The 24,359-nt window shown below is 40.8% G+C and overlaps 1 protein-coding gene and 1 non-coding gene across 3 annotated transcripts in view; one reads left to right on the forward strand and one right to left on the reverse strand.

The window, feature by feature from the left end:
* The window catches only part of LOC126088586 (intraflagellar transport protein 74 homolog), a 214,055-nt gene that overhangs the window by 164,522 nt on the left and 25,174 nt on the right, over positions 1-24,359 (reverse strand). The gene's annotated exons all lie outside the window — the stretch shown is intronic.
* Trnat-ugu (transfer RNA threonine (anticodon UGU)) lies at positions 17,687-17,761 on the forward strand. The gene has a single exon. It is a non-coding gene; the product is annotated as a tRNA-Thr (tRNA).

Genomic DNA, 24,359 nt, shown 5'->3' on the forward strand with positions numbered 1-24,359 from the left:
GTTGTCCATGTAATTGATACACCCAGTTACAGGGAGCAATAATTGTTCCAAAAATCGCTGAAAGAGAGCAGGGGCACTGGCAACCCCGAATGGCAAGCGTTGGTATTGATAGAGGCCGAAAGGCATGTTAAGGACCAGAAAATGCCGGAAAGCAGTGTCGAGAGGAAGTTGATGATAAGATTCTGAAAGGTCAATTTTAGAAAAATACTGGCCTCCAGCAAGTTTAGTACACAATTCTTCAGGTCGGGGCATAGTGTAAATGTCGATGAGGCATTGAGCATTTACAGTGGCTTTAAAATCGCCACAGAGACGAATATCACCATTTGGCTTAGCAATGACGACAACAGGAGAGGACCGCTCACTGGAGGTGGCAGGAAGCAAATAGTGAGACGATCCACCTCCTGTTTGACCCAATCACAAAGAGCCACAGGAATGGGCCGAGCCCGAAAAAACTTAGGCCGAGCAGTGGGTTTGAGTGTGATATGAGCTTCAAAGTCATTTGCGCGGCCTAACCCAGGAGAAAAAAGGGACAAAAATGTCGTCAACAAGGAATCCAATTGAGCATATGAAATAGCATCACAGTCGATATTGGCAGAGTCATCTATGGAGAACCCAAAAACGCGAAAGGCATCGAAACCAAAAAGATTCTCTGCGTTACTCTGGTCGACCACAAAAATGGGAACAGTGCGAACTACAGATTTGTAAGATACCTCAGCATTAAATTGTCCCAAGAGAGAAATCTTTTGTTTATTGTACGTCCGTAATTGCTGAGTGACAGGTGATAGGAGTGGAGAGCCCAACTGAAGATACGTCTGAGAATTAATGATAGTGGCAGCACAACCAGTATCCACCTGCATGCGAACATCCCTCCCGAGGATTTGGACAGTAAGGAATAACTTCCCTGAAAGGGAAGAAGTGCAATTGACAGACAACACACAAGCAGAATCAGTGTCATGTTCATGATCATCATGGATGCGATCGGATTTGCAAACGGAGGACACATGACCCTTCTTTTTGCAATTGTGACACACAGCCCAACGTTGGGGACAATCCTCCCGTGAATGTTTCGTAAAACACCGCGGAAATGAGGGAAGTTGCCGGGGGTTGCAGTTTCTTTGAAGGTTGTTTATGGTTAGGCCGAGGCTGCGCGTGGGAGCATACTGTGGCCACTCGGCCAATGGGGACATGCCGCACGCGTCGTCAACAGCGCGCTGAGGTTGTATTACCCCGACGTCACCCCACGCTTCTATTTGCGCCACAGCAGCGCGAGAAATTTCAAAAGACTGCGCGATGGAGAGGACTTCATCTAGAGTCGGATTTGCCAACTGAAGGGCACGTTGTCTAACTTCTTTGTCGGGTGCCAACCGGATAATAGCATCCCATACCATGGAATCCGCATAGGATTCTTTGTGAACGTCAGTAAAAAATTGACACTTTCGACTGACGCCGGAAAGTTCAGCAGCCCAAGTGCGATAGGATTGATGCGGTGGTTTTTGGCAACAATAAAAGGCAACTCGAGTGGCTACCACATGGGACTGCTTTTGAAAATAGACAGACAGAAGTGAGCACATTTCAGCAAAGGACAAAGACGCAGGTTCTTTCAAAGGAGCCAATTGCAACAACAACCAATACATTTGAGGTGAAATCCGTGAAAGGAACAGATACTTACATGTTTGTTCGTCTGTGACATGAAATGCTAAGAAGTGCTGTCAAACACGTTTTTCGTAATCAGACCAATCTTTCGCCGTCTCGTCATGAGGAGGTATAGGCAACGACGAGAAACGTCCCGCATATGATGCCTCGACGAAATCGCGAATCACCGATGTTAGAAGCATTTGCTGTTCTATGAGACCTTGCAATAATTGCTCTACAGTAGCCATGGAAACCGGCGGGTCAACGATGAAAAGGAATAATCCCATCCTCGTCGCCAATTGTTATAACGCCAAGTTTAACACATATATTTCTAAACGACACAATACATGTAAGTCACTGAGCAAGTTGACAAAGCACGACGTGAACACGGTGAGTTTCAAATGAGCACTTAGTCCAAGTCAAGCGGCCGCTGGCTGGCTGGCCACTTAGGTGGTGCGGCTGCTGCATGGCTGGCAGACAGCGCCGCATATAGAGGACGCGCGTAATTGTGCGGCGGCACTTTGAATGATCGGCGAGTCACAACAACTTCTGTACAGATAAATACAAGTCCTGTGTGGTTTTCAAGGGAATCTTATACAATTCTTCCTGCATAGTAATGGCACGTTTCGGTGAGGAGTATGGAAGTGGATGGTGAATACCCACCCTCCTGAACAAAATAGGCCAGAAAGGCTCCATAATATTGAAATCTGACGATTATGGTGGCCAAGAGAGATGTCACAATTCATCCTTGTGCTAAGTGCTCACAAAACCAGATCTGGATGATGCGAGCTGAGTGTACAGGGGCCCTGTCATCATGGAACAAAGGCATCACCATCAAGGAACAAACATCGTATCTTGGGATGGACCTGATCAGTCAAAAAAGGTCACATAACCCTTGGCAGTAATGCAACCTTGCAGAGTAACCCTTGGAACCATACAATACCACAATATAGCTACCCAAATCTTCAACGAACCTCTCCCATATTTCATTCTTGGGATGGGAACTCATTGAGAAGCTGGAAACAGTCTGAAACAACACACATCTGACCTAATGTTTTCTTCTATTGCTCCACAGTCCTGCTTTTATGGCTTAGGCATCATGTTTTCCTGTCACAGGCATTAGTATCACTGGTGAATGGTTTTGGAATTCAGCTCACCCTGTAGTTCCCAGCTTATGGAGCTCCCCTCATATTGTTTTGGTGTTGAAAGAGTTGGTGCGTGCAACGTTCATTTCTTCAGTGACTTCTGCACCTGACGTCATCTTATTTTTCATCACAATCCTATCCAATGAACATCCATCACACACACATTCCTCCATGTTGTCACTTAGCAGATGATGTTTTTCGACTTTCCTTGTATGCAGTATAAATCTTAGAAATGGAGTGTCTTGAAACAACAAACCTTTTGCTCACTTGATGATGGAAGCACCCAACGTACAAACACAAACAATTTGCCCACATTTGAATTTAATTAGTCCCAATATATTGCACTCACAAGCACACAGAACACTGTTCTGACCATAACTGATACTTGTAATGTGCTGAGAACACTGCACAGATGCCATTTACGGTCGAATACAACAATGCAACCTGCAGACTTGACTATCATCTGCATTTATTTTCAAGCATGCATTTTTCATAGTGTTTCATATTTTTGTCCAACTCCTGTAAATATATATGAAACATTAGTTAATGCAGATAACTGAGCATACACTGAAACTGAGTTTCAATTTTGAGAAATCATGCAGATGTATTCAAATCTATTATGCATGTAAAGTTATAAATTTTGATGCATTATGTGGGTAGGTGAAACAGTCACATATCAATATTAATAACAATCATTAAAAATATATATTGTAGTTTAATGAACTACAGACGAAATACCCTCAGACTTAAAGAAGAATATAATAATTCCAATCCCAAAGAAAGCAGGTGTTGACAGATTTGAAAATTACTGAACTAGTTTGGATTCCATAGAAATATTGGAACATGTGAGGCAATACTGACCCTACGACTTATCTTAGAAGATAGATTAAGGAAAGTCAAACGTACATTTCTAGCATTTATAGACATAGAGAAAGCTTTTGACAATGTTGATTGGAATACTCTCTTTCAAATTCTGAAGGTGGCAGGGGTAAAATAAAGACAGCGAAAGGCTATTTACAATTTGTACAGAAACCAGATGGCAGTTATAAGAGTTGAGGAGCATGAAAGGGAAGCAGTGGTTGGGAAGGGAGTGAGACAGAGTTGTAGCCTATTCCTGATGTTATTCAATCTGTATATTGAGCAAGCAGGTAAGAAAACAAAAGACAAAATCAGACTAGGAATTAAAATCCATGGAGAAGAAATAAAAACTTTGAGGTTTGCCGATGACATTGTAATTCTGTCAGAGACTGTAAAGGACCTGGAAGAGCAGCTGAACAGAATGGACAGTGTCTTGAAAGCAGGATAAAAGATGAACATCAAAAAAAGCAAAACAAGGATAATGGAATGTAGTCGAATTACATTGGGTGATGCTGAGGAAATTAGATTAGGAAATGAGACACTTAAAGTAGTAAATGAGGTTTGCTATTTGAGGAGCAAAATAACTAATGATCGTCGAAGTAGAGAAGATATAAAATATAGACTGGCAATGGCAAGGAAAGCATTTCTGAAGAAGAGAAATTTGTTAACATCGAGTATAGATTTAAGAGTCAGGAAGTTGTTTCTGAAAATATCTATGTGGAGCGTAGCCATGTATGGAAGTGAAACATGGATGATAAATAGTTTGGACAAGAAGAGAATAGAAGCTTTTGAAATGTGGTGCTACAGAAGAACGCTGAAGATTAGATGGGTAGATCACATAACTTAAGAGGAGGTATTGAACAGATTTGGGAAGAAGAGAAATTTGTGGCACAACTTGACTAGATGAAGGGATTGGTTGATAGGACACGTTCTGAGGCATCAAGGGATCACCAATTTAGTATTAGAGAGCAGCGTGGTGGGTAAAAATCTTATAGGGAGACCAAGAGAAGAATACACTAGCCAGTTTCAGAAGGATGTAGGTTGCAGTAGGTACTGGGAGATGAAGAAGCTTGCACAGGATAGAGTAGCATGGAGAGCTACATCAAACCAGTCTCTGGACTGAAGACCACAAAAACAACAACAGTTTAGTATACACATAATCTTAGCATATTCCTGGACCACAAAATTAAGATTAGAAACTGTGTACTGGGACAAAGGACAAAAGTAATGATAGTATCGGGGCATACCTTCTGGTATAGTACAATTTGTTCATCCTCCTGGATATATGTTTGTCGGGGCTGACAGATAAAACAAATGCAGCGTGTCATCCATAATCATCCAAAAATCAGCACAATGACTTCCTTTCAGAAACAACTATAGGGCACGCTGTAAATTAATGCTTCTGAATTTCTGTGTAAAAATTCTTAAACCTTTTTAAATAAAACAAACTTATTAACATTCTACATCTTTATTCTTCATGTCTACACACAATGGTGTCCAAAATTAAAGAACAAACCACTATTCCCCTTCCCCCATCTAATTCATGATATAATCATACAAATTGTCAACAGATGTTCATCATGTCCTGGACAGAAGATGGCAGTCCCGCATCCTCAATTGCTGTATACACAGTCACAGATGGTGCTGTATGGCACAGTGAAGATGCCTAATAGGCTCTCCGCGGTGGAAGGCCATGGGAAGAATGGAAGTAGGACAGTCGCAAATTGATGTGTCCCTATGGCTTAATGTGAATTGTTCAGTTGTTTTTCGGATATGATGACAGTTTATAGAGATCAAAACTGTATCCTGAAGACCATGGTGGGGCCGACCACACATAACATCAGAAAGAGAGAACCATTATTTGGCTTTACGGGCATGATGGTACCGCCTTAGTACTGCATGGCAAATGGCATCTGACCTCGCAACATCCACTGAGTGTGTAGTAGCAAGGCAAATGGTGTACAGAAGACTTCGGCAGAGTGGCCTTTCTTGTTGGAGACCTACTGTATGTGTACCTCTGGTGTGTCTCCACAGAAGGGAATGTCTAGAGTGGAGCCGTTAACATCCACCTGGACAGTTGAACAGTAGGCCAATATTCTTTTCACAGATGAGTCTCAATTTGGTCTGGACAGATTCACATCTGGAGGGAATGTGGAACACGATTTCTAAACCCAACCATTGTGATATCGAGAACGATCCCTAATGCTGTGGCACGGATTATGTTGACCACTCGAACACCTCTGAAATGAAATTTTACAGTTAAATCAGCAAGGTTTAACTGCTGTCACGTATCCTGATGAGATCTTGGGACCTCTTGTGTGGTTGCTGTGAGGTGCTGTGGGCCCAGATTTTGTACTGCTGGATGATAATGTTCGACCTCATAGAGCATGTGTGGTTGATGTTTTCTTAGAAATGGAAGATATTGCACACATGGCATGGCCTGCCCGCTCTCCCGATTTGAATCCGATAGAACACGTCAGGAAGAATGGATGTTATTGCTTCAACATGAGATTGATGACACCATTCAAGGCATGCCACATCATTTGTCAGTCCTGTATTGCTGCCAGAGGTGGTCACTCCCCATAATGAGTGCATTAACCAGTTGTTGGAATGTGTGTGTAAATCCATTAGCCGGCTGCTGTGGCCGAGCGGTTTTAGGTGCTTCAGTCCAAAACCGCACTGCTGCTACGGTCGCAGGTTCGAATCCTGCCTCGGGCATGGATGTGTTTGATGTCCTTAGGTTAGTTAGGTTTAAGTAGTTCCAAGTCTAGGGGACTCTGATGACCTCAGATGTTAAGTCTCATAATGCTTAGAGCCATCTGAACCATTTTTGAAATCTGTTAAGTTGGAAAAAAATGATGAACATTTTTGTCTAACGTCATGCATGTCGCAGTTGTTTACATTCTGTATTCTTTATATTATTTCTACTTGACTATCACCTGATTATACTGTTTTGTGGCAAAATAAGTGCAACCCTGCAAAATTTCAGTTTGTTGCTTTAATTTTGGACACCAGTGTATTTATTTCTCAATATAATCACCCTGGTGACAAACACGTTTCTCCCAATAAGAGACCACTTTGTTGATAATGTCACTGTACAATGTTTGGCTTTGTCGATGGAGTGACAGCCTCTCCTCTGCTCCCACTGCTTCATCACCATCAAAGTGAAGTCCTCGAAGGTTAGCTTTAAGTTTAGGAAACAGAAGAAAATCAGGTGGGGCCAAGTCAAGACTGTATGAAGGATGATAAATGACAGTCAATCCAAAGCATCAGATTGTTGCAGATGTCACAAGGCTCATATGTGCTCTGGCACTGTCATGCTGAAGAAGAGGATTCTCCATGTGTGGAGTGGCAGAGGGTTGCAATCTGCTTCAGCAAAGTGGGAAAGTCAACCAAGTAATATGCATAACATGTAATAACTTAAGTGATATTGAGAACATAATAAAAAATTTGGAAGCATTACTTTTCAGCATGCCCTCATACATTCATTTCAGAGTCAACAAGAGCATGTCATCTTAATGGGAGTAATGAACACAGACATCTTGAGACACTCCTTACACAATAAATTAAAGGAGACTGTATACTTGCAACAACCTGAGCAGTCTTGCATTACAACTCACGCAGGATAATGCTCAGTCACACTTTCAAAGATGTAATCACAATGAAAAAGAGTGACAAAAGAGGTATTGGTTAAACATCAGCTCCAGGTCCCTCAGCACGTAATATAATACTCCTGGTCTACTTCTTATGGCCTCCAAACACATACAGAGCATGATACTAACAGCTGACTGCTCAGAAATCCAAAAAAAGGGAAGCACTGCTATTCTGGCCATAGGTGGGTCAATCATGAACAACCAGTTACTGTGTTATCCTCAACCAGTGACATCATTTAGATGTGGTATGGATGGGCACAGTGTCAACACACCAACATTGTCAGTTTAGCAGACCTGGTGTTGCTACTTCTGACTCAAGTAGCTCCTTTCAATGGGCAATATGAGGCTCAGCGGACCCTATTCCAAAACTCCCACCAAGAAAAAGTACCTGCCAGTATCAGGAACAGAAAATGACTCGTCCACATGGCAGCCATCTATGCTGAACACTCAGCTACAGAGGTCAACTCAGAAGACCCATGGCAGTGTACAATCAGAGCACCCACAATTGATGGCAAATTTCATGAACTTAAAGGTAAGATCACAGCTCTCTACACCATACTATATGAACAATTGTAGCAGAAAAAGTGCCTGCTCCTTAACTGACAACTGACATATCAAATGATGCACAACAGGGATGCTGCTCACAGACACTTCAAGGCAAAACCAGAATGCTAGGAAGAAAACAGAAAGCTTGTTAACAGGGCAAAGCAATGTGTTCTCAATGCCAAAATCAGGCATGCTCATTCCTTTGTGTACAGTTGTACATAGTTTGGTTGTTGGAAATGCAAAATCACAACTTCCAAGGAGTAAGCAACTTGAGTGTTTGTGTAACCATGGTTAAGAATGTTGCAGGTAACTTAGTACCTGTCTTAACCCTTTAATTGCTCTGGACATGTTAACATGTGTGCCTTTGTACCTGTCCCTGTGTGCTCTGAACCAGTTTATGCGCACCACCAGTCCTTCTACCTGGTACTCTGAACATGTCTATGTGTAGACACATTCAGAGTACCAGGTAGAAGGACTGGTGGTGCGCATAAACAGGTTCAGAGCACACAGGGACAGGTACAAAGGTGTGCGCGTTAACACGTCCAGAGCAGTTAAAGGGTTAACAGACGTATTTAATTTCTCTCTTTTGAATGGAGCATATCCCATTCCATGGAAAAGAAGCACAGTATGATAAATTTCTAAGAAAGACAGCCCACAATCATATTGTGATTAGCAACCATTTAGCATCCAACCCATTGTATACAAAGACCTGGAATATACTACTCACAACAACAGTACTGAACACTTGCAGAAATTCAACTTATATGACAAATATCAGCCTGTTTTTTGTAAACAACACTGCACATGCACATTGTTAATTAAGGTAATTGATAGAATGAAATTTTCATTCTACAGCAGAGTGTGCGCTGTTATGAAACTTCCTGGCAGATTAAAACTGTGTGCCGGACCGAGACTCGAACTCGGGACCTTTGCCTTTCGCGGGCAAGTTCTCTACCGCACTTGCCCGCGAAAGGCAAAGGTCCTGAGTTCGAGTCTCGGTCCGGCACACAGTTTTAATCTGCCAGGAAGTTTCAAGGTAATTGATGACTTGGAATATGCCATGGACAACAAAGCCGCAATATTTACACTATTGGACTTCAGCAAAACTTTCTAAACCATCAGCTTGGGCATACTGGTGAGAAAAATGTGACAGCTAAAATTTTCATATAGTTTGCTGAAATGATCTAAAAGCTGCTTGAAAAACTGGCAGCAATGTGTCGTCTGTGGAAATGAGAAGTCATCCAGGATGCATGGTCTCTGAGTAGTACTGCAGGGGTCAGCTCTGGGCTCACTCTTGTTATCCTTGTGTGTCAATGATACCTCACTGGTTTCTATGTTGTGACCTCCAGCTTTACCTAAGTATTACATCTGAAGATATCAGTACTGGGATTGTCCAGATGAATTAAGATCTGTCTGTAGTAGTAAAACCTGGGCATCTCAGGCGAAGGCCATGGTGACAAAGATGACTTCGGGGTGGCGGCCTGTGACGCACAAGGGCCGCAGGCAGCGACCATGTGTGCTATTTCAGAGTCGATGCCAGGCCAGTACACATGACGGCGCACCAGAGATTTTATGCGAGACACACCCCAGTGCCCTTGGTGAAGGAGGCGCAAGACCGAAGCATGCAAAGATGCAGGTACCACAACACGCGGCGAAGCATTGTCAGTGGAAAGGACGATAACACCATCCCTAGCCGTGAGGCGGTAGCGCAAAGCGTAGTAGTTTCGCAACGGATCAGAAGTCTTAGCAGACGGGCGATCTGGCCAACCCTTCTGAATACAGTGTAAAGCCCGGGAGAGGGTAGGGTCAGACCCCGTAGCTGCCGCCAGCCTGTCGGCAGTGATGGGGAACCCGTCTACAACCTGCTGCTAGGCAACATCCAGGTGGAAACACAAAAGTTCATCCCTATCGAATGCCTGATCAGGACCCATGGGAAGGTGAGACAGAGAATCAGCATTTGCATGTTGAGCCGTTGGCTGGAAATGAATCTCATAATTGAAACGAGACAAGTAAAGAGCCAAATGCTGGAGGCAGTGTGCAGCCTTGTTGGGAAGTGACGTAGATGGATGAAACAAGGGAACAAGTGGTTTGTGATCTGTAACAAGATGAAATTCTGAGCCATAGAGAAAAACACCAAACTTATGAAGAGCATAAATAATGGCCAAAGCTTCTTTTTTAATTTGAGAATACTTTTGTTGGGCATCCGTGAGCGTTTTGGAGGCATAAGCAATGGGTTGTTCAGAACTGTCAGAAAAACGGTGCACAAGGACTGCACCAACCCTGTATTGAGAGGCGTCTGTGTCAAGAACAAGATGTTGGCCAGGTCGATAAGTAGCCAGGCACGGGGCCTGTTTTAGCATAGTCTTCAATTTCTGGAAAGCCGCTTTGCATGACGCGGACCAGTGAAAAGGCACGTTTTTATACAACAGGCAATGCAACGGCTGAGCCACCGAAGCCGCAGACGGTAAAAACTTGTGATAGTATGCTATTTTCCCCAAGAAGGCCTGCAGTTCCTTAACACATGTAGGGCGAGGAAGGGCATCGATCGCAGCGACAGTTTGCTGAAGCGGACGAATACCATCCCGAGAGAGTTGAAACCCCAAGTACGTGATAGATGCCTGAAAAAATTGTGATTTCTGAAGATTACACTTAAGACCGGCAGTCTGTAAGACACGAAAAAGTGTGCGGAGATTTTGAAGATGTTCTTCAGTGGTGGAGCCAGTGACAACAATGTCGTCCATGTAACTGATACACCCAGGGACAGGGAGCAATAATTGTTCCAAGAATCGCTGAAAGAGAGCAGGGGCGCTAGCAACCCCGAATGGCAAGCGTTGGTATTGATAGAAGCCGAAAGGTGTGTTAAGGACCAGAAACGGCCGGGAAGCAGCGTCGAGTGGAAGTTGATGATAAGCTTCTGACAGGTCAATTTTAGAAAAATACTGGCCTCCAGCAAGTTTAGTGAACAGTTCTTCAGGACGGGGCATAGGGTAAGTGTCGATGAGGCATTGAGCATTTACAGTGGCTTTGAAATTGCCACAGAGACGAATAGCACCATTTGGCTTAGCAACAACAACGACAGGAGAGGACCACTCACTGGAAGTGACAGGAAGCAAGACCCCTGAAGTAGTGAGATGATCCAACTCCCGTTTTACCCGATCATGAAGGGCCACAGGAATGGGCCGAGCCCGAAAAAACAGGCCGAGCAGTGAGTTTGAGTGTAATATGAGCTTCAAAGTCGTTTGCACGGCCTAACCCAGGAGAAAAAAGGGACGAAAATGTCGTCGGCAAGGAATCCAGTTGAGCATAAGGAATAGCATCAGAGGCGATATTGGCAGAGTCATCTATGGAGAACCCAAAAACGCAAAAGGCATCGAAACCAAAACGATTCTCTGCGTTACTCTGGTCGACCACAAATATGGGAACAGTGCGAACTACGGATTTCTAAGATACCTCAGCATTAAACTGTCCCAAGAGAGAAATCTTCTGTTTATTGCATGTCCGTAATTGCCGAGTGACAGGTGACAGGAGTGGAGAACCCAACTGAAGATATGTTTGAGAATTAATTATAGTGGCAGCAGAACCGGTATCCACTTGCATGTGAACATCTCGACCAAGGATTTGGACAGTGAGGAATAACTTCCCTGAAAAGGAAGAAGTGCAATTGACAGACAACACAGAATCAGAATCAGCGTCATGTTCATGAACATCATGTATGCAGTCAGATTTGCAAACGGAGGACACATGACCCTTCTTTTTGCAATTGTGACGCACGGCCCAACGTTGGGGACAATCCTCGCGTGAATGTTTCGTAAAACACCGCGGACATGAAGGATGTTGCCGGGGGTTTTGCTGCAGTTTCTTAGCGGGTTGTTTACGGCTAGGCCGAGGCTGTGCGTGGGAGCGCACTGCGGCCACGTCGGCCGGCGGGGATGCGCCGCATGCATCGTCAACAGCGCACAGAGGTTGTATTTTGCCGACATCACGCCACGTCTCTATTTGCGCTCCAGCGGTACGAAAATTTCAAAAGACTGCGCAATGGAGAGAACTTCATCTAGAGTCGGATTCGTCAACTGAAGGGCACGTTGCTGAACTTCTTTGTCGGGTGCCGACCGGATAATAGCATCCCATACCATGGAATCGGCATAGGATTCTTTGTGAACGTCAGTAACAAATTGACACTTTCGACTGAGAACCATGAAGTTCAGCAGCCCAAGCGCGATAGGATTGATGTGGCTGTTTTTGACAACGATAAAAGGCAACACGAGAGGCTACCACATGTGTTTGCTTTTGAAAATAGACAGACAGAAGTGAGCACATTTCAGTAAAGGACAAAGACGTAGGATCCTTCAACGGAGCCAATTGCGACAACAACCGATACATCTGAGGTGAAATCCAGGAAAGGAACAGAGACTTACATGGTTGTTCGTCCATGACATGAAATGCCAAGAAGTGCTTTCGAAGACGTTTTTCATAATCAGGCCAGTCTTCCGCCGTATTGTCGTAAGGAGGAAAAGGAGGTATAGCCAATGACGAGAAATGCCCTGCATTTGACGCCGCAACGAAATTGCGAATCGCCGCTGTTAGAAGCGTTTGCTGTTCACGGAGATTTTGCAATAGTTGCTCGACAGTAGCCATGGGACCCTGTGGGTCAACGGTGAAAAGGAAAAATCCCATCCTCGTCACCAATTGTTATAATGTCAAGTTTAACACATATATTTCAGAACGACACAACACATATAAGTCACAGAGTAACTCGACAAGCAAGACATGTGTACACGTTAGCATTTGAATGAGCACTGAGTCCCAGTCTAGCGGCCGCTGCTCGGCTGGCCGCTTAGGAGGCGCAGCTGCTGCATGGCTGGCAGACAGCGCCACACGTAGAGGACGCATGTAATTGCGCGGCGGCGCTTTGAATGATCGGCGAGTCACAACAGTATCCCATCAGAAATTAAAAAGTTCAAGATTCTGTGAAGAATTGCCGCTTATTCTTCTTGACAATATTCTAACACCATATCAGAAAACAGTGAAGAATTTTGATGTAACCTTTGATGAGCATCTCAACTTGGCAGAAAATACTGTCAACATACACAACAAGTGACTGTGATAACGACTCTCCAAATGATCATGAACTCACAAAAATCAGTGAACTGAAAATGAATAGTGTTTTTGCAAAAAATGTAAGCAACAAGTACAGATCATCAAGGAAAAAGTGTAATGTACTATTACCAACAGGCAGTCATGGCACAAACCTATCCAGCATGCTCCATGATAAAAATCACAACATAGCAGTGACTAGTGTAATGAAATCAGGAGGGGGATGTAAAAATGTTGTAGACAACTCTCAGATGCAATTAATGCAGGAAAATGACGCTATTGTCTGTATAATGGGTGGCAAAAAATGAAGCAGAAGTTTGTGTGAAAACGCTGCAGAATTTTCTACAAGCTAACAAATGCATAAACACAGTAGTTGTCACAACACCTCATAGGCACGATCTAATTTATAGTTCATGTGTAAACAAAGAAATTCGGAAAACAAACATTAAAATAAGGAAACTGTGTTCTCAATATGCTAGGTGCAATGTGCTGGATAGAAGCAAGCTCCATTGAAATCTGCTACGAAGCACGGAATGCATTTGAACTATGAAGAGAAAAGGTTTATTTGTGATCGTGTTAGTGAAATAATTACACAAAGACTTCTAAGGAATAGAACAATCTATCATCTTCCTGTACATCCTTCCAACAACAGCAGGGGGACTCAGCCTGCTAGAGCAAGACAACCACCATCAAGAAGTCAAGATTTTTACTGACCACAGATGAAGACAGCACCTCCATAGTTCATCGTAGAAGTGTTCTTCAGATTAAAATGAAAGGATGGCAGAGACAAATAAAGGTAAGTGATGTATCAGATATGCTAAGCAGAAACCGTAAATTTATAATTGTCCATCAAAATGTGCACTCAATGTGAAACAAAATTAACGAGCTAGAGGTATGACTGTCAGATCAATTAAAAGAAGTATGTGTAATGTGTTTTAGTGAACATTGGCGAACTGATGAGATGTTAGCAATCACAAGTATACAGGGTTATGTTATGACATCTCATTTCTTTAGAAAAATATCTGCACATGGAGGAACATGCATATTTGTGAAAGACAGTATCAGCTATTGCTGCCTAAAATCTCTCGAAAATTCAGGAAAAGAAGGCGATTTTGAAATCTCTGCTTTAGAACTAACCTCAATAAAACAATCATGATCTGCCTGTACAGAAGTCCAAACTCAAACATAAAAATATTCTTTAACCAACTTGAAGGTAGTCTTGACAATATCAGGGACCTAATCAAAACAGTTATAATATGTGGAGACTTTAACATTGACTTTAACAAGTTTCAAAAGATAGAGATGACCTTATGGCTATTTGTGCAACATACAACCTGCTCCAAATTATAAATTCCCCTACCAGAGTTACACGTGTATCCAGCACCACTATCGACATGATGCTGATAAACACGGATAGCCAGGAATACGCAGCTAGAAACTTCAACACAGGCTTCAGTGACCACTATGCACAGCTTCTTGAAATATCTTCAATGCCAAACTTAATTAAACAAACAGAAACAATAAAAATAGGAAGAATCTTCAGCCATCAAAACATTGAATACTTTAGGAATTTACTAAATAAGGAAACATGGACTGAAATTTAAAAATACAAAAACAGATGGGAAGGTCAACATATTTGTGGATATATTTACATATTATTTTAACATGTCATTTCCAGCTAAAAATCAGAAAATCAAGTGTAGTAGGCTTAACAGAAAAAATTGCTGGTTAACAACAGGTATAAAAAAAGTCATGTGCTGAAAAATGAAGATTATATGAGATCTCCAAGTCTTCCATAGAATCCAATGAATTCCTTGCATATTTCAAGAATTATAAAATGATACGTAAAAAAGTGATCAAGGAAGCTAAAGTAATGGCAAATGACTGTTATGTAAATAATGCCAATAACAAAATGAAAGCTGTGTAGAGTATAGTGAAACAGCAAACTGACAATGTTTCTCCTCAAAATTCCAGTATTAAATTGAATTGTAATGGCAAAGAAATTAATGATCCTAAAGAAATAACAAATGTGTTCAATACTTATTTTGGCAATATAAGTGAGCAATTAATTGCTGAAATCAAACCTTGCAATATTAACAGCCCAGTATCATCTGTAAATACCAACATAAATCCTACTTCACTGTTTCTCTTTCCATCAACCCAGAAAGAAGTCCTGTCAGTTACCAGAACTTTAAAAGTGAATCATTTCACTGAAATAGATGGCATCCAAGACAGCCTTATTAAAAAAAAAGTGGAGCTCTCATTACTAGACCATTAGGTAACCTTTATAATAATTCCTTTCAAGCGGGAATTTTCCCATCATGCCTAAAAACAGCTAAGCTAAAACCACTGTTCAAAAAAGGTAAAAAGGATGAAGTGGCTAACTACAGGCCCATTGCCCTACTATCTGTATTCTCAAAAATCATAGAAAAAATTTCAAAGAAGAGAAGTCGATTTTCTGGAATAGCAAAAAATACTATCCACAGCACAACATGGTTTCAGGAAATGCCGATCAACTGATACAGCAATTTTTAAACTATTAAGTGAAGTACTTCAGAGACTAGATAATGGCGAAAATGTCATTGGAATATGCCTAGATCTCTCTAAGGCTTTTGATATCATAGATCACACAAAACTATTGCCTAAGCTTGATAACAAGGGGATTAGAGGAACATCTAACAACTGGATAAAGTCATACCTAAGTGGTCGAAAAAAAGTGGTTGATGTGCAACATCAAAATTTCATCAGACTCACTCAACACTATTCAAACTATGAAACCATTAAATATGGAGTGCCACAAGGTTCAGTTCTGGGACCTCTTCTATTTCTGTTATATGCGAATGACCTAAACAAATTTTGCGGGAACGTCATCTAGTTTGCTGACGATACAAGTGTCCTAGTAAGTGGGAAAGAAATGGAAATGCTTCAGAAGTCTACAACAGAGACATAGAACAATATTGAAAACTGGTTCAGTCACAACAAATAGGTAATAAATGCAAGTAAGACAGTGGCACTAAATTTCAATAATGTGAAAAAAGGGGAGAAAACTGTTCAGATTTAGATATCTGACATAGTCCTTCAGAATGCAGACAACATTAAGTTCTTAGGAGCATGGCTCCAAGATAATCTTAAATGGGGGATGCATACTGAAAAAGTTTGTAAGAAATTAAGCACTACATGCTACTTAATGAGAATATTAGAGGGATGCTGCAACAAAGATTCTCTGAAAACTGTGTATTATGGCTGTGTATACTCACAACTGAAATATGAAATTGTTTTCTGGGGTAACTCTTCTCTTAGCCAAAAGCTCTTTAGGCTACAAAAAGAATTATAAGAATAATGGAAGGTGTAAAATGGAACAAAACCTGTAGACCAATCTTTAAAACGCTACAAATACTCCACTTCCATGTATATATGTGTATGAGATAACCGTGTTTGTGAAAAAATATTCAATGGAAAATCCCACTCTCTTCCAGAAAAATGAAAATATCCACTCCTATAACACCAAGCAAAAAGGAGACTTTCATCTAGAGCCCACCAACACCACCCTGAATAAAAAAGGAACCATGTACTATGGGAAAGTTATTTATAATAAACTTCCCCCCACAAATTAAATGAATAAATGACCTGGCAAATTTTAAGTCAACTGCTAAGGCATATCTGACTCATCACTGCTTCTATAGCCTCCACAAGTTCCTTCAGAAAGTTCACTAATGTCACTAACGATTTGTGTCTTTGCCTTAGTGATTTATCATATAAATGTTACTACAAAGTTTAATAATTTACCATGTAAATGTTACTGTAATACAAATATTAATCTGCCAGTACAGTACATGCTCTTTCTGCTTTAAAATATCTCCTTTTTAATTTTGTACAACATTTGCTCTGTAATCATTTAATTTAGAAATAATGTCATTAATACAAATTTAATATTATATTTTGTTATACAATGACTTGTCCTACATCAGAATGTACTATTTGTGTACTATATGATTACCAGGACCAATAAAACTCTACTCTACTCTACTCTACACACAGGAAGAATTCCACTTGCCTCTATGCCCTCAAAAAGTTTTATATTTCCACAAAATGTGAAAAGTAAACTTGTGCAATTACTCACACTAACACACCTCCCCCATTGCAATGTAATCCAACTCAGCATGAGCAGAGAGAACACTAGACAGTAGAACTAACCACAAATGCCTGTGGGTGTTATGTCTGCAACATGCACTTAGTTGGCCATGCCAGTGCTTCATAGGCTCAGTTTGGGTACAGCTAGGCAAGTTATATGATTACCATAAGCTACGTCTATTACACTGCCTCCTCTGTGTGCATGTATCCCAGTACCTCCCTTCAGAAATTAAGAATCTATTATATGAAATGATAATCAAATGGACACCCTACCTGCAAGCAGGCGTTGATATACTTCATTGCGGACATGCTGAAAATGCATGCCCCAACCGCGACTCGAACCCGGGATCTCCCGCTTACATGGCAGACGCTCTATCCATCTGAGCCACCGCGGGCACACAGGATAGTGCGTCTGCAGGGACTTATCCCTTGCACCTTCTTGTGCGAACGCACACGCTATGCACGAACTCGTACGGGACTTGGTAGATTAATCTGCCACGAGTAATGAGTATGATGGGCAAACATCTATTAGGCGCACTACGAATGTAGTGGTGTGGACATGTTGGGAATGTGGATCTCACAGGGAGCGTGGAAGGGATAAGTCCCTGCACACGCAGTATCCTCTGTGCCTGCGGTGGCTCAGATGGATAGAGCGTCTGCCATGTAAGCGGGAGATCCCGGGTTCGAGTCCCGGTTGGGGCACACATTTTTAACATGTCCCCAATGAAGTATATCAACGCCTGCTTGCAGGTAGGGTGTCCATTTAATTATCATTTCATTTCTAGCAAAGCTGCATGGTCATCTATGGTAACTGTGCTTTCGGGAACAGATACTACCATCATATATATAATCTATAATATCATCATAATCAAACCACAAGATCTCACTCATCTAGCATCTTAGCTGTGCCCATTCACAAAACAGAAACTTTCACAAACTCCTCTGTTGTTGCCCTCCACCTATGGTACAAGCTACCCTGCACCCTGAATACAATTCAGTGCCCTGTTGCTTCTAAGGAGCAGAAACAATCCCATCTGTCACTCTCATTAATTTCGCCAAAAATAAACATATACAGCCAGTTTCTTCCCTTCTGTCCGATAGTAAAGAAAAAGCTTCAATACTTTCCCAGTTATGCTTCTCTCTCATTTCATTTCTCAATCAGTCACATCCCTTTCTTTTCCTGTATCTTAATTAATAGTGCTTCATCACATTCCATTTCCTTCCTTTTTCTCATGACCATAGTTGTTAGCACTAACAGTTTAAATACGCATACCTGTAATTTGTTTCTATTGCCATGCAAATGATTAAAGAATATAAACTTTTCTTGCACAACAATAATTTATAAATGTTGTAGTCTAAATCAGATGTAATTTGTAATATGTTTCACAATTTATGCAATGTAAAATACATTTAATATCTCGTCATATGACAGAGATGATCTGATGGACCTGTTCTTGCCATGTTAAATAAATAAACTGTGGTTGGAAATCAAGCAATATAACCTTTTCCAGAAGATTGAATAATCAAACTCTTTCTGTTGAAAGATACATCAATAAAACAGATATTTGTTAGCTTTCAGATAAACCCTATTTTGTGCTTAGAGTACACATACCTGCATATCTACATTGTACTGGCTGACTGGTTGCATGTGTGTACTCTAATCTTGGAAAACGATTTGCCTGAAAGCTAGCAAAGTTCTCACTCTTGTTTGTGTGTCTTTACTATTTGGTGAGTTGTTACTTCTACTCCTAAAATTATTTATATTCCACCACCTTTCCATTGCTGTAACTTACTTTCTATCATAAAGTGGACTGCTTTGTAGTCTCCATTATCCACAGAGCAACTTCTCAATTTTTAAAATGTGTGGTTTAATTCCTCAATGTTTTTATGGCACAAATGACCAGTATTCTTGCACAGTAATAAGATTTGTTCATGTTTCAGAGTACAGCCTGCCACTGATGTGTTGACACTGGGTTTATACCACACATCAGAAATATAAAATATTTTCAGCATCCAGGTATAATTAATTCTCAGACTTTTTTTACCTCTCCATTGAGCGCATTTTATTGCTTGTTAATCGTAATAACCTCTCTCTCACAAGCCCAACTGTTTTTCCAAATCTTTTGACGTGTACAATAACATTAATGAAGAGATTGCCTGTATGGTTCAAGTGTAGTGGAGTGTTTATGTGCCCCATGAGTTCAGAATTATATTTTTTTGACTAAGTAATGTTCCAGCCACCTTTGAATGTATGATGGACAACCTGCATTAACAGCTTAAATTGACAGTGTGGTTTTGCTGTATGAATGACATTTTTCAGTTTTTAAAGGACATGTGAAGAACATTTAAGCCACTTCACACCTACACTAAAATGTGTTCAGATTGTGTTGGCTTCTGTCTGAACTTGAAAAAATGCCTCTTTTCACTCAAGAAATAAAAATCTTGGAACATCCAGCGAATGGCGATGGAGTCTGCCATGATCCAAAGAAAATAAGAACAGTCACAGATATTCCAACTTCATGTCACATTTGTGATGTGAGAAGTTTTGCTGGGATGTGCTCTTACTACCAGCAATTCTTAAAGACTTTTTTACTGAGGCATGTCCACCACAAGAACTATGCAAGGAGATGCCATATTCTCCTGATCAAGGAGCAAGAAAGCACTTTCCTTGGTCTTAAAGAAATGCCACAATCTTCTCCAGTCCTAGCAAAGCCAAGAAAGAACTTCATATTGAAGCACATTTCCAACAAATTGGATTAATGTTCCTCTTACACAGTATTCCATTTATTAATTGGAAAATTTCTTTGGTTGATTTCTCCTTATTCAAGGCATCTGTGGTTTCCAGCAATCCCTCTGTTCAGCACCAACGTTATTTAATGCACCGATGACTGAGATTTGCCCATGCTGCTGTGTTCCACCAAAATATTCCTTGAAAGGCAGTCAGTGTCCCTGTGTTTGTGTCTATTTTGTATATTTCTGTGACATCATATACCTGAAGCTTTAGTGTCTATGTTACTAATTGACTTTGTTTCTTCAGGTTAGTCAGCCAGCACAAAGAATCATGGTCCATCACAATTGTGAATGGTTTGTCAAATAATTTGTTGATTGTCCAAACAACTGCAAGCACTCTTTCTTGGTTGTGCAGTACTTCATGTCACACTTAGAAAGCGCTCTGGAGGCATAAGCTATTACCTTTCCCACACCTTCATCAATTTGCACTACTCAAAATCGACAAATGGGAATCAACAAGTAATAGTCTGCACTGCCTACCTCACTCGCTACACTGACAACAAATTTATATCAACTGCCAAAGCTGCAGCAATTGTAAGGTTCATTCTAATAGACACTACTTGAAGCACAGAGCACCCCAAGTGATGATTTCCAATCACAGAAAAATTTTCCAGTAAAAACTAGTATTACAGATAATTTCAAGATGTGTCATCAACCACAGGATGACAACTGGCTACTACCCACAACAAATGATCCCACAGATATGCTCACAATATATACTGATGTTGAACACAGAGAGTGGTATACAATACCACCCATTGTGACATTTGCATATGTCACAGTGAAGCAAGATACTACATGCTTCACACTGTTCTCTCTGCTTCATGGTCATGAGGATGAAATGACAATAGATACACTGCTCTTGATTCAGGCAGACTTTATTCAGCATGACTACATGAAACACTTTACTGCCAAGACTGAGGAAGCAAGATAGCTAGCTCGCACATAGACCAGGGATACCCAGGAGAAGGACCGAGAGTGGTATTAATGGCAAGTACTGACCAGTAAGATACTGCCCAGGAGACTTGGTAAGGATTTTGACACCTGTGTACAAGGTAAGGCTATCAGAAAAGTTACAAACGTGCTACATGGGCCATACTGTATTCTCTGAAGCTTGTCGAATATCATATACAAAGTCGAGGAAGACAAAAGTCCTGCGACATCGTCTATGTCTTCCGTACGAAGCCTTACTACAGTCCTGATCTGCAGATCATGTGGGGGCTTGTTGTTCAAGGAAACTTAAGACATGCTCAATGACCACAAAGCTTCGAAGGGAGGGGCTACCTTCAGTGCTCATCATATTGAAGAGGATGTGACAATATGATCACAACATAAAGATCAGCCAGAGATGCCATATGGAGGACCACTGAAAATAGCTAGATCCAAGGTGCTGTTGTAATCTCCAATAAGAACTTCTAAAACAATGAACTGGGTGGAAAGGAGCTGAGTTGTGCTCAGGCAGGAATGTAGAGGTCAGCAGGAAAATCCCAAGTGCCGTAACAAGGAGGCAGGTTTGCTAGGCACATAGGAAAATGGATGATCCAGTAGCTCGGAATATGGGAATAAATTGGAATATTCTACAGAAAATGCATAAAATGCCCTACAGACATGAATCTGAATAGAAACATGTTGCAGTACTGGATGTGGTAAGATATTCATGCATTTAATTGTATACATGTGATATTACTGTTATAAAACACAAATGGCAGTCATTTTATAAAAACATGCATTAAGCAGAACAGCGGTGATGTGAGCAAGCGCATAAACATGAATGTAGAGGTGAGGTCACTGTCTTCTGGCCAATGTTGGAGCTCACTGTCTTTCGGAGGTGTTCTACTGAGTGGTAAGGCTGGTGAGATTTGGCTGGTCAGAGCACTGCAGGGCCTAACATAGCTCACAGGACTTAGTAAAATTTGATGATTGTTATGAACTGGACACTTAGAAATATTCCAGGACTTACAACAATTTCATGATAGTGAGCTGTGGACTTGCATTCCACCAGGTCTTAAGTGATTTCCATATGGCTTTTAGACACTGTTTCTTTTGTGACAGTGTGAACTTTATCCTTATTTATACAGTTTAGACAGCTGTGAACTTCACTATTTTCACTGCTTTTTATTATTTCAAGTTGGGTGACAAACTTGTTAGGTGGCTGTAATGATAGCATTGATCATTAATGAACTTTAGATTTCACTGTGAATGTTGGGGAGATTTCACACTGACAAACTTCAAAATTTTGCTAGTGTTTTAGGTGAGTTAATACATGTTTGTATGTACTTGTTTTGTGCATGGTATTGACTGTAAATGCTATGTCTGCATTATATAATGACATCTGCATTACTGGCTTAAATATTACTCAGATGATTTATAAATTTTGTCATTGCAAGGCCACCATTCATATATCCCTGCACACATCCTGAAATAAACTTTTGGCTCAAACTTTAAATATAATTATATGGGGTTTTGCTTAAATATTTATCCTTATTTCATTTTGTATCTGCTAACAAAATGTTTTAGGAACCTTAACTATGTTAGAAGGTTTCATTTCTTTGTGTGCTGTCTATGACTGTTGCTGACTTTACTTTCACAACTTTCCGTTTTATAACCTTTACATTGGCTGGAAAGTTTATTTTCAATGTTTACATAGTCACTGCTGTTTTCTGAAAACATGCTACATCTGTTTGTGCCCACAAGATTGGTTTTATGTAACAAATTCTGTTGAGAGTACAGCATTGTTTTAATCTCTCTGTTAGGCATTCCTAGAGAAATAGCAAGTGTTTGAGTTGTTTACACACTTGTGGTCATTGTTTTCACTGGGAAGTGTTGCTGAATTATTTATGCACTTTTCACTGTTATTTACACTGGGAAGAATGTTCAAATTGCTTACGCACTTATGGAAATTAGTGCACTGTAACCAATTGTACACATTAGCTTCATGTCATTTCTCATCTTCCATATAACTTTTGTACCTGGTAATCTGCTTCAAATACTACTTGCTGAATGCTTTTTATACATTCATTTAACTTATTGATTTCACCTTAACATTTATTGCAATCACCATTTTTGACAAGGTAACCATAACTTCTTCTTGTATTAAAATTACTTGCCACCATATTTCAAGTTAATAGTTACAAGTTAATATTGTAATTTCTCTCTCTTGGAGATTTTTGAGAACAATAATGTTGGAATTACTTTATTTGCACACACGTGTTTGAGTTCAATGAGAATTTGTGTAATACTTGCATGTTGATCGAACCTAGCAGTAACAAACCTAGCAGAAAGCGAAGTTGACCATTCACCTTTCTAATACGGAACTTATGGACTTGTTTCATTTCATATCGCTTTGCAACATCATCCTCATCATCATCATCATCATCATTTAAGACTGGTTATGCCTTTCAGCATTCAGTCTGGAGCATAGTCCCCTTATAAAATTCTTCCATGATTCCCTATTCAGTGCTAACACTGGTGCCTCTTCTGATGTTAAACCTATTACTTCAAAATCATTCTTAACCGAATCCAGGTACCTTCTCCTTGGTCTGCCCCGACTCCTCTTACGCTCTACTGCTGAACCCATGAGTCTCTTGGGTAACCTTGCTTCTCCCATGCGTGTAACATAACCCCACCATCTAAGCCTGTTCGCCCTGACTGCTACATCTATAGAGTTCATTCCCAGTTTTTCTTTGATTTCCTCATTGTGGACACCCTCCTGCCATTGTTCCCATCTACTAGTACCTGCAATCATCCTAGCTATTTTCATATCCGTAACCTCAAACTTGTTGATAAGGTAACCTGAATCCATCCAGCTTTCGCTCCCATACAACAAAGTTGGTCGAAAGATTGAACAGTGCACAGATAACTTAGTCTTGGTACTGACTTCCTTCTTGCAGAAGAGAGTAGATCGTAGCTGAGCGCTCACTGCATTAGCTTTGCTACACCTTGCTTCCAGTTCTTTCACTATGTTGCCATCCTGTGAGAATATGCATCCTAAGTACTTGAAACCGTCCACCTGTTCTAACTTTGTTCCTCCTATTTGGCACTCAATCCGTTTATATTTCTTTCCCACTGACATTACTTTCGTTTTGGAGATGCTAGTCTTCATACCATAGTCCTTACATTTCTGATCTAGCTCTGAAATATTACTTTGGAAACTTTCAATCGAATCTGCCATCACAACTGTCATCCGTATATGCAAGATTGCTTATTTTGTGTTCACATATCTTAATCTCACCCAGCCAGTCTATTGTTTTCAACACAGGATCATAAATAATATGAACAACAGTGGAGACAGGTTGCAGCCTTGTCTTACCCCTGAAACTACTCCGAACCATGAACTCAATTTACTGTCAACTCTAACTGCTGCCTGACTATCCATGTAAAGACCTTTAATTGCTTGCAAAAGTTTGCCTCCTATTCCATACTCTCGTAGAACAGACAATAACTTCCTCCTAGGAACCCGCTCATGTGCCTTTTCTAGATCTATAAAGCATAGATACAATTCCCTGTTCCA

The sequence above is a fragment of the Schistocerca cancellata genome, chromosome 6, assembly GCF_023864275.1.
Source record: "Schistocerca cancellata isolate TAMUIC-IGC-003103 chromosome 6, iqSchCanc2.1, whole genome shotgun sequence".
Lineage (NCBI taxonomy): Eukaryota > Metazoa > Arthropoda > Insecta > Orthoptera > Acrididae > Schistocerca > Schistocerca cancellata.